We start from the raw sequence: 10,651 nt of genomic DNA, 5'->3' as shown, positions 1-10,651 counted from the left end.
AGGGAGAGGAGAGGAACAGAAAGACAGAAGCTCTGTAGAAAGACACACACATGGCTACCAACTCCTGGGGTTCCAGTGTTGGTGAGACACAGACCCCAGCAGAAGGCAGGGTACAGACCATGGGCTGAGCTCCTGCTCCGTGTTTTAAGCCCCTGGGCCTTCGTGGACCTCCCCCAGGTGGGACTTGTGATTGCTGGGGCAATCAGAGCCTTGGTCAGCACCAGCCCCCTGTGTGACTGATTGACAGCTCATCCCGAGGTGTCTGGGACATTGATCTCATCCAGCCTCTGACAGTGACCATGATGACACTGCAGAACCTCATGGAACCCTGGGTCAGTTGGGACAATGCGGGTCCAGGGACACCATGGAGACACCATGGAACCTCATGGAACCAAAGAGACCATTGTGACAATCTGGTGCCTCATGGAATCAGGGGGACCATTGTGAATCTCAGGGATCCCATGGAACCAAGGGTCAGTGATGAAGCAGTGGGGCCGTAGAACCAAGCAGCCACTGTGACACAGCAGGGCTGCATGGACACCAAGGGCCATGGTGGCACTGCAGGAGCAAGGAGAACATTGTGACATGGAGAATATTGTAACAAGGAGAGTATTGTGACACTAGAGGGAACTCATGGAAGCAAGGGAAACACAGGTATACTCTGGAGCCCCGTGGAACCAAGGGAATACAGAACAGGTCTGTCTGGCTGGGCCTCCTGGGGCCACCTGACAGGTCTGGCTGACCTTGGCATGTCGAGGGCTGTTGCTCATCAGCCCCTCAAGTACTGGTGCTCTGTGATCTCCTTCCTGTGGAAAAGAACCGTCCTTCTCGTTGAAGTGGCCATGGACTAAATTTGGATTCCTGCTCCTAATTTCCTTATATGCAAAGATTGGTCCCAGATGAAATCTGTCAGACAAACAGATTTGGCTGGTTTGGCTACCCAGGGGTCACTTCTCATCTACCTTTCAAACACTGGGACCCATGTGCTTTTCTTTCTTATGGGGAGAAAAAGCACCTTTGTCATCCAGGCAGCTATGGCCAAATTTGGGATTCCACCTCTAGAATTCCTTATATCCAAGGATAACTCTGAGACAAAAGCTGCCATGACTGACAAGTCGGGCTGGCCTTGGCTTCCTGTTGGCTGGCTCTCATCTGCATTTTGAAACACTGTGGCTCAGTGCTTTCCTTCCTAATGAAAAGACCTCTCCTTCCATGCCAGGCGCTCATGGCCAAAATTGATATTGCACCTCCAAAAATCCCGGTGTCCAAGGATTGCCCCAGGTGAAAGGTGCCAGGAGAGACAGGTCAGGCTGGCTTGGCCTATGGTGCTCACCCCTCATCTTCTTCCAAAATACTTGGGCTTCACACTTTTCTTTCCTATGAAAAAAACCATTCACCTTGACCAGGTGCCCATGGCCAAAATTGGGATTCCACTTCCAAAACTCTGTACATCCATGGATTGCGCCCAAGTGAAAGCTGCCAGGACAAAGAGGTCTGGCTGCCCTTGGCCTCTTGGAGGCTGCCTCTTACCTGCTTTTGAAACACTGGGGCTCTGTGCTTTCCTTCCTATGGGAAAGAATGATGGTTCTTATTAAGGTATCTATGGTCAGAATTGGGATTCTGCCTCCCAAATTCTGTATGTCCAAAAAATTTCTCCCAGGAAAAAGCTTCCAGGACAGAATGGTTTGGCTGGCTTGGCCTCCCAGGAGCCACCTCTCTCCTTTTCTGCCTTTGAAATACTGGGGCTCCGTGCTTTCCTTCCTATGGAAAAGAACCATCCCTCTTATCAATGCAGAAATGGCCAAAATTGGGATTCCATCTCCAAAATTCTGTGTATCTGAGGGTTACTTTCCAACAAAACATGTCAGGACAGAATTTGGGCTGCCTTTGGTGACTGATGGCCGCCTTCCATCTGCCTCTGAAACACCAGTGTTCCATTCTTTCCTTCTTATGGAAAAGAACTTTCTCCTCCAGGCGTTCATGTCCAAAATTGGTATTGCGCCTCTAAAATTCCATATATCTGGAGATGGTTACCAGACAAAATTGCCAATACAGTCGAGTCTGGCTGTCCCAGTGCGTCTGATGACTGCCCTTCATCTGCCCCTGAACACTGGAACTGGGTTGTTTCCTTCCTATAGAGACCATGGTGACATTATGGGGACATCAAGGAACCATGGAGACCATTGTGACACTGCAGGGTACCATGGATCCAAGGGGCCATTATGACACTGTGGGGACAGAATGGAACGAAGGGGTGATTGTGACACTGTGGAACCTCGTGGAACCAAGGACATCACTGTGGCACTGCTGGGCTGCAGGGTCCCAAGGGGCCGGTGTGAAGCAGCAGGGCTTTGTGGAACCAAGAGGCCATTGCTGCATTACAGGGCCTGGTGCAGCCAAAGGGCCGTTGTGATCCTGCAGGGCACCGTGGATCCATGGAGACCATTGTGACACTGTGGGGCCCCATGGAACCAAAGGGCCATTGTGAGCCTGCAGGGCCTCATGGAAGCAAGGGGTCATTGTGACACTGCAGAAGCAAGGAGAACATTGTGACACTGAGGGGCCTCGTGGAACCAACAGGACATGGAACATATCTGGCTGGTCTGGTCCACCCGAGGGGCCACTTGGCAAGTTTGACTGATCCTGGCGAGCCGAAGGTTTCTTCTCAGCAGCCCTTGAAGCACTAGAGGCCCCATGCTTTCCTTTCAATGGAAAAAAACCATCTGTCCTACAAGGTGCCCATGGCCAAAATTGAAACTGCCCCTGAAAAATTCCCTATATGCAAGAATTCTCCCAGACAGAATTTTCCAGGATGGGACAGAGAGCTATGGCAGCTTGGGGCCTCTGGTGGTCACTTCTCATCTCAAGGAAGCTCTGAGGAAAGTATTTGAACAGGTTTTACTACTGGAACATCAATGAGTCTCTCATCTTCTGAAAACTTCATATGCTCCCCGGATCGTATGTGTCTTTTTTATCTCATTGTGGATTATGCATGAATTCATTTTTTCAGCTAAATTATATTATTCTTCTCGCTCTACAAGTGTTATCTGGCACTAAACACCTCCTCTACATATGGATGCAAGTCACCTGTATAAGCAAACACAAAAAAGAATCCATCAGGAATTACTTGTCTCTGCTCCCATCTGTCACATCTCCTCTGGAGCTGGAGGTGCAGCCGTGGTGCCCACAGCAGCCCTGGGGCTCTGTGCCCCATGGCCTCCCTGCTGGGCAGCCTCTGCCAGCTCCTGCACAGCCCGTGGCACCTGTGGGCCTGCACTGACAGCCCTGCCCCGGGCTCTGCCGGGCTCTGGGCCAGCAGAGAGGCCGGGCAGGGCTGGCCATGGCCGGGAACAGGCCCTGAGCCCCACAGGAGGATGGAGCTGGGCCACAGCCAAACTCAGCCCAGGGCAAACCTGGGCTCAGCAGCCAGGGCTGGCAAGGGCTGGGGACAGAGGCTGGCGCTGACAAATGTCCTGGGCCCCCTCCTTGCTCTGTGCATGCCACCAAGGGCACAGAGCAGCCTCCTCTCTGGGCCACTTGCCTGTTTCCAATGCCTTCCCCAGGCGCTGGCCCTGCCCCACAAGGCCTGGGCTGAGTCCTGCCCCTGCACGCTCAGCCAGGCTGAGATGGACACTGCTGCTTTCTCTGGCAGGCTCTCTCAGGCCAGCCCAGCTCCCTGCAAGCTGTGCCAGCTGCCCTGAGCTCTGTGCAGCACCAAGGGCCCCTCCCCAGCACAGCCCAGCCGGCTCTGGCCCCACAGCTCTGCTCAGGGCAGGGGGCTCTGGGCAGTGGCCCCACAGCCTCAGCCCCTGGCAAGGGCACAGCAGCAGCTGCAGCTCAGACAGGACTCAGCCCCAGCCATGGCCAAGGTGCTTGGACAAGGCAAAAGGAGGCTCCCTGTGTGCCCTGCTTCCCTCTCCCTGAGCTCCTGAGAGCTCTGCAGCCCCTGCTGCCATCCCATCTGCCCAGGCCAGCACAACAGCCCCGGCCTTGGGGCCCTGCAGAGCTGCTCCTGCTCCAGGCCCAGGGCCCATCCCAGAGCTGGGGCAGCCACAAAGCTGTGCCCATTTCTGTCCATTCCTGCTCTGATGAGGATGGATCCTCAGCCACTTGGAGGATGCTGATTAATTTACTACTCCAGAGGCCTCTTCCTTCTTCAGCTCTTCATCACAGGAATTCAAGGAAAAAGGCTCCTAAACATTTGTTGAAAACACCCAAACAAGAAAAGCCCCCGGGAATAATTTAAGTTTTCAATTGATCTGTTGTTAATTGCAGATATTTCACAATTGTATTCCAAGTGAATACGCTATAGTGAGAACAAAGCAGAGAAAAATAATTTATTCTGTTATGTTTCTTTTTTCTCTTTAGAGATGGGTACCAGCAATTTCCAATTGATACTGACCCCCAGCACCTTCTAATGCAGTCGGAATAGATATGAAAATCAAGGCCATTCATGGCTGACTATCAGTAACACTTTGTCCCCACCCCCTCCCCAGAATTTCCCTCATCCTGTCCCTAGGAATCCTATGGATCAGGAATGGTGTGGATAGCAGGACCAGGGCAGTGATTCATCCCCTATACTCTGCACTGGTGAGGTCATGGCTCAAGTGCTATGTTCAGTTCTGAGGCTCCCAATTTAGGAAGGACATGGAGGGGCTGGAGCATGTCCAGAGAAGGGCAATAAGGCTGGTGAGGGGTCTGGAACACAAGTCCTGTGAGGAGTAGATGAGGGAGCTGGGGATGTTTATCATGGAGGAGGCTCAGAGGAGACCTCATCACTCTCAGCAACTCCCTGACAGGAAGATGCAGTCAGGTGGTGTCGCTACTCGCGATGTATTTCGCAGAAATAACGACACGGACTCCTCTAGCTAGGTGGCTAAAGAAGCGGTTTATTGAACTGCGGACCACATTCTTATAGTGTGTTCCGCAAACTACAAACAGAACAGCAGTCTATTGGATACCTGAAGAAAACAAAACTTTCTCACAAAACCGTGAGAACTGTTTATCATCGAAGCACAGGTGTTGATCTTGTTATTAATTCCTTTTTATTTTTCCCCAGCGTTATCACCCTGGGAAAGGCTCAGGCTGGAACTGAGAAACTGTCTCAAGCCTGGGAAAACTTTCTCTGCATGAGAGAGAAACTGTCGCAGCCTGAGAGCTTCCCTGCCTGAGAAAAGTTTCAAGCCCCCGCCATTTTCCAGCCTGAGGCTTCAATGGCGTCCACAAGTCCCCCTTATAGTTTTTTTAAAAAAAGAAAAGAAAGAAGTGCATGTAGTCCTCCACGGGGGCCCTACGTGGAGGAGAACAAACACCACTCTGGAGATCTATGGATGCCTGAAGCACTCAGGGAAATCTTCACACCTAGTGCTTTTTGAGAAACTCAGTGCTAACATTGATAGCAAAACCCATCACCATTTTCCAAACTTATAATTTCTTAATATATTTCAAAAGAGCTTATTTAACAATGTCCCAAAGCTAAAAACATTTCCAAAGAAACAGATGAATGCTCATCCTCTGCTTGCAGAGGGATCGTCTGGCTGGTGATCGGCATATTGTTCAGCATTTGAAGACTGTGCCTCGGCTGCATTCTGTCCCTGATGTCGCAGGTCAGGGCGGACACACCTTGCAGGCAGGCAGTGCACCCCAGTATCTATTGAGATGCAAGCATACCCACTTCCCCAAACGATGAGGCAGGCATGTATCATCTGCAGCCTGTAAGAAAGTGAAATAACTCACAAAAACAAGATTATTAGAATCTTGTGGCACAGTAAGGTGATTGAAGGTATACAAAACTTTTCCCAATCGGCTGTGTGGTTCTTCACCAGCCACTCCCCTTTTCTGTTTATATAAAAACTTTTTGACCAAATTCAAAAGTACCTGAAAAAATTGTTGGAATGCCACTGTGACTGCTCTCAACTCAATTATCTGAGCAGCACTTGTCTCATGGCCTTCCAGCATTTGCAAACCAGACTCATCCTCCCAGGTAACTGGCCAATGATACCTGTAGGATGTAAATCCGGAGTGCTGATAAACACAGAGATATCAATGGAAGAATCCACTCGGTATACCTGGTGAGTAAAAGCTTGCTGCAGCCTGCTGCAGTGTGTCAGGCTAATTGGAAACCCTGTGGCAAAACTTTCAATTGATATCTCTGTCCCATCACAGAATTTGCAGGCACTGTAAAAACACGAATTTTGGTCTGTCCTCAGGGCACAAGGGGATTGTGGAAAAGCCATCCTTCAAATCAATGACCAAAATGGTCACAAATTGACAAAGGGACAACTACTTAATTTTTGGTGGGGGCCACTATTTCTGCCAAACAGGGGTATCAGTCAACCACTGTAAAGGCATCATAAAATAATTTTTGCCCTTCACTTCAGTGACCCCAATTAAAAATTTGCTTCCATGCGCACACCCCAGGCTGCCAACACATCCCGTCCCCAGAGGTTGATAGGGGCTGCAGTGATGTAGGGTCAGACTGTAGCCGTCTGCCCTTCCATATTTCTGATCAGCACAGGCCTCTGACTGATGAAAGTCTGTGCTGTGCCTCCCAAGCCTGCAATGGCTTGGCCAAGAGGGGACAGGGGCCATGTGGGAGGCCAGGCAGAAAGAGAAATCACCGTTACATCTGCCCCGGTATCAATCAAACCTCTGAGTTGAACCTGAGATGGGGTGGCACCTGAGAGGGTCAAAGTGCACATCATCTGTGGGCGCTGATCGGAGATATTCATTGTCCAAAAGACTTGTGGCGGTCCTGTGGATCCGAAACCACCGTCTTTGCGATCTCGTTGATCTGCCCTGAGAACAGATGAATGAAAAGGCACAAGTTGAGCAATTCGAGTTCCTGCCGGAATAGTGACAGGGGGAGAAGGCGTAGAAACCATAGCATATATTCGACCTGTGAAATCAGCATCAATGACTCCGGGGTGAACAAAGATTCCCTGAAGAGTGGCACTAGACCTTCCTATGAGTAGTGCACTCAGCCCCTGGCCCAGAGGCCCAGTGGCATCCAGAGGAACCTTGTGTACCCTCTCAGAGTCTAAGATGACTGTGTCTGAGGTGTATACATCCACGCCGGCTGAGCCACGGGTGCTGGCTGCATGTTGCCTGAGGAAACCTGTGTCATTGCCAGATTCTGGGGTACTGCTTGTATCTGCGCGCTGTACCCCGCAGCGCTTGTCTTTTCGTTTCCCTGGCTAAAAAAAGGTTTCTTTGATTTGCATTGGTTTGCATAATGACCTGGCTTTTTGCATTTTGCACACAAAAAGGTTGGCCTATTAGCCTGTTCCTGATTTTGCTTCTTGCCAGGTTTTCTCTGTTTCTGATGATGCCACATAGCAGCTGCTAAAGTAGAGATCTGATGATCTATAGTTCCTACCTTAGCACATGCCTGCACCATATCGGTCAGTGAAAGATCCCCTGGCAAGGCCTGTATAATCTTAGCACAGTCCGCATTAGCATTGTCTCTGGCTAGCTGCTTACACAACAACTGCCTGAGAACATCATCCTCAACCTGCTTTTCCAGGGCTGCTGCCACCTTCTCAACAAATTGCAAAAATGGCTCAGTGGGACCCTGAGTAATTTTCACATATCTCGGCTTAGGAGCTGCAGCCTCTATTGTTTTTACAATTGCTGCAAAACCTACTTTTTGGCATTGCTCAAGAATCATAGGGTCCCAGGTGGCCTGCAGGTCAGGGCTGGCAAAGCGAAACTGACCCAGCAGTACTTCCCGACCCACAGCATGCCTGGGATCCTCTCGAGACCGTCCTATATTATCTGCAGCAGTCCTGTCAGCCATCTGCGTCCAGGTATCTTCAAACACTCTGAACTGCACAGGCTGAAACAGCACCTGGGCTATATGTCTAATATCATAGGGTGCTAGAAAATCTGTATTCAGCATTCTAAGAATTTGCATGACCTGAGTAGAACCAAGCCCATATCGTGCCACTTTATCTTGTAAATCCTGCACCACCCGCCAGGCAATCGGATCGTGCCTGTCCTGTTGCCCTGCCTGTGGGACTCCTTTGAAAACAGGAAAAACCTGAGCCCCTCCCATCCCGTGGGCTTCGTCATCACTGCTCTGTGACAGCTCGTCCCCCGGGACCGGGGAGAGCTCCGCAGGGTCATCATGGAAATTTCCCTTCATTCGAAGAGCCCCACCCCTCGGCATTCCCACCTTCTCCAAGAGATCCCAATCCCCCTTTTCCAATGCTCCCATCCTGACCGTCTCCCAAAACCCGTGGGGATTTCTGCCATGCCTGCTGGTCGACACGAGACCACGCCTCCGGCGGGGGGGTTGCAGGTCGCAGGCATCCGCGGCGCCGGACTGGAGCGATGGCGGCGATCCGTGCCGGCCGGGAGACTTCACGGGAGCCACTGGCACTGCTGAAGACGTGGGAACGGTGGCACCGGCCGTCGTCAGCGCGGCAGGACGTGGCCGTGCAGACGAGGTGGGGGGTAACATCATCCCGGAGAGATCGGCGGGGGAACCCGGAACTTCCGGGATCGCTGAGCTGAATGACGAACGCCGCTCAGGGGGCGGCACTGCCGCCCGCACGGCCAGCGGTGTCTGCTGCCCTGTCCCTGGGGGCGGGCCACGTACTGTCTGCGGGCCCGCCCCCACGGCCGGGCTGCCCGCGATCCGCTGCGATTCCGTGGAGGTAGCAGCCGCGTAAGGGAGCAACGCCGCGCGCAAAGCCGCTGACCGACCTGTTGCAGCCGCCACGAGTAACTGTTCGACAACATCCAGCGGGATAACTGGCATTTGGGCCGCTTCTGCCGGCAATGGAGGGGCTGTGGGTGTGGTGACGTCAGCGAGTGACTGTCTCTGTTCCCGTTGCAATCCCGCCCCCCTGGAGATGAATCCCTCGGTGTGCTGCGGAGCGGCTGGGGAGGTCTTCCCTCGCTGCTGGTGCTTTGCTCGTCTAAAGAGTCTTTTGATCGAGGGGGCGGAACGTAGTCATTAAACAACGAACGCTTCGCCCTCGGGGGTTTTTGGGGGGGCAACTCCGACTGCGGGGGTTTTCCCGGGTACCAATCAAACTCGTCCCCGCTTTGTCCTGTTTCGCTCCATTCAGAGCCTGATTCCCCCTCCATCAATTTTACATTGATGGTCCCCCAGGTTTTTATTATAGGAACAGCTGAGGGTTCCCCGTTACATATAGCTTCATACAATCGATCTCCGAGTTCCCGCCCAGCTTTCTCAGAAAAAGCCACTCCTTCATCCTCAGGGAATCCTCTTTCTTTTGCCCACTCTAATAAAGTTACCAAGTCCTGATCTGGGATTGGGGCATCCAAGCCTTCAAGAACGTCCCTCCATAGTGAGAGTATGGTTCGTTCTTGCTTAGATTGCTGATTCCCCATCATCCCGGAATTTCCCACCTAGCCGCTATGCTGGGAGGGAGGGGGGAAAGCGCAGTACCTCTCTCGCAGGGAAGGAGAACAGTCCGCGGCTCTCCCCGTCCGGGCTTGATCGGCGCTCGGCTCCGCGGGTCTGCGGGATCTCTCGGCCTGGCGCTGCCGGGGCTCCGTGGGCTGCGGGACTTCGCTCGCCGATCCGAGGCTCCAAAGCCGATCCCGATCTCGTCTGCTCCGATGAAAGGCGATCTCGGTGGAACCTCCAAATGTCGCTACTCGCGATGTATTTCGCAGAAATAACGACACGGACTCCTCTAGCTAGGTGGCTAAAGAAGCGGTTTATTGAACTGCGGACCACATTCTTATAGTGTGTTCCGCAAACTACAAACAGAACAGCAGTCTATTGGATACTTGAAGAAAACAAAACTTTCTCACAAAACCGTGAGAACTGTTTATCATCGAAGCACAGCTGTTGATCTTGTTATTAATTCCTTTTTATTTTTCCCCAGCGTTATCACCCTGGGAAAGGCTCAGGCTGGAACTGAGAAACTGTCTCAAGCCTGGGAAAACTTTCTCTGCATGAGAGAGAAACTGTCTCAGCCTCAGAGCTTCCCTGCCTGAGAAAAGTTTCAAGCCCTCGCCATTTTCCAGCCTGAGGCTTCAATGGCGTCCACAAGGTGGGAGTTGGGCTCTTCTGCCAGGGACCAGTGACAGGAAAAGAGGACACAACCTTAAGGTGCACAAGGGGATGTTTAGTTAAGGCATTAGGAAATAGTCTTTGCAAAAAGGGTGATTGGGCTTTTCATTGGGCTGCCCAGGGTCGTGGGTGAGTGACCATCCCTGGAAGTGTTTCAGGATAGATTGGATGTGACACTGAGTGCCATAGTCTGGGTGACAACGTGGTGTTGGGTCACAAGTTGGACTTGATGCTCTCAAAGGTCTTTTCCAGCCTGGGTGATTCTGTGATTATTGTGACACTGCAGGGCCCTGGGGAAGCAAGGGACCATTGTTCCATTGCAAGGACTTTGGGAACTAAGGGAACAATTGTGACACTGTGATGCCCCATGGAACCAAGGGTCCCTGTGACACTGCAGGATCTTATGGAACCAGGGTTCCAATGTGACACTGCAGCACCAAGGAATTCATGGTGGCACTCGGATTCCTCATGGAACCAAGAGGCCATTGTGATCCTGCAGGGCCTTGTGGGACCATGCAGAGCATTGTGACAGAGCAGGACCTCGTGTGATGATGGGGCCAATGTGACACTGCAGGGCCCCATGGAACCAAGGGGCCA

The 10,651-nt window shown here is 52.1% G+C and overlaps 1 long non-coding RNA gene across 1 annotated transcript; it reads right to left on the bottom strand.

The window, feature by feature from the left end:
• Nucleotides 1-5,250: 5,250 nt before the first annotated feature.
• Nucleotides 5,251-10,020, bottom strand: LOC130266231 (uncharacterized). The gene is made up of 2 exons (XR_008842786.1): nt 9,422-10,020; nt 5,251-6,798 (listed from the first exon to the last, which is right to left on the bottom strand). It is a non-coding gene; the product is annotated as an uncharacterized LOC130266231 (long non-coding RNA).
• Nucleotides 10,021-10,651: the final 631 nt, after the last annotated feature.

This window comes from Oenanthe melanoleuca, unplaced genomic scaffold, assembly GCF_029582105.1.
Source record: "Oenanthe melanoleuca isolate GR-GAL-2019-014 unplaced genomic scaffold, OMel1.0 S001, whole genome shotgun sequence".
Classification (NCBI taxonomy): Eukaryota; Metazoa; Chordata; class Aves; order Passeriformes; family Muscicapidae; genus Oenanthe; species Oenanthe melanoleuca.
This window is presented reverse-complemented; position numbering and strand designations above follow the sequence as displayed.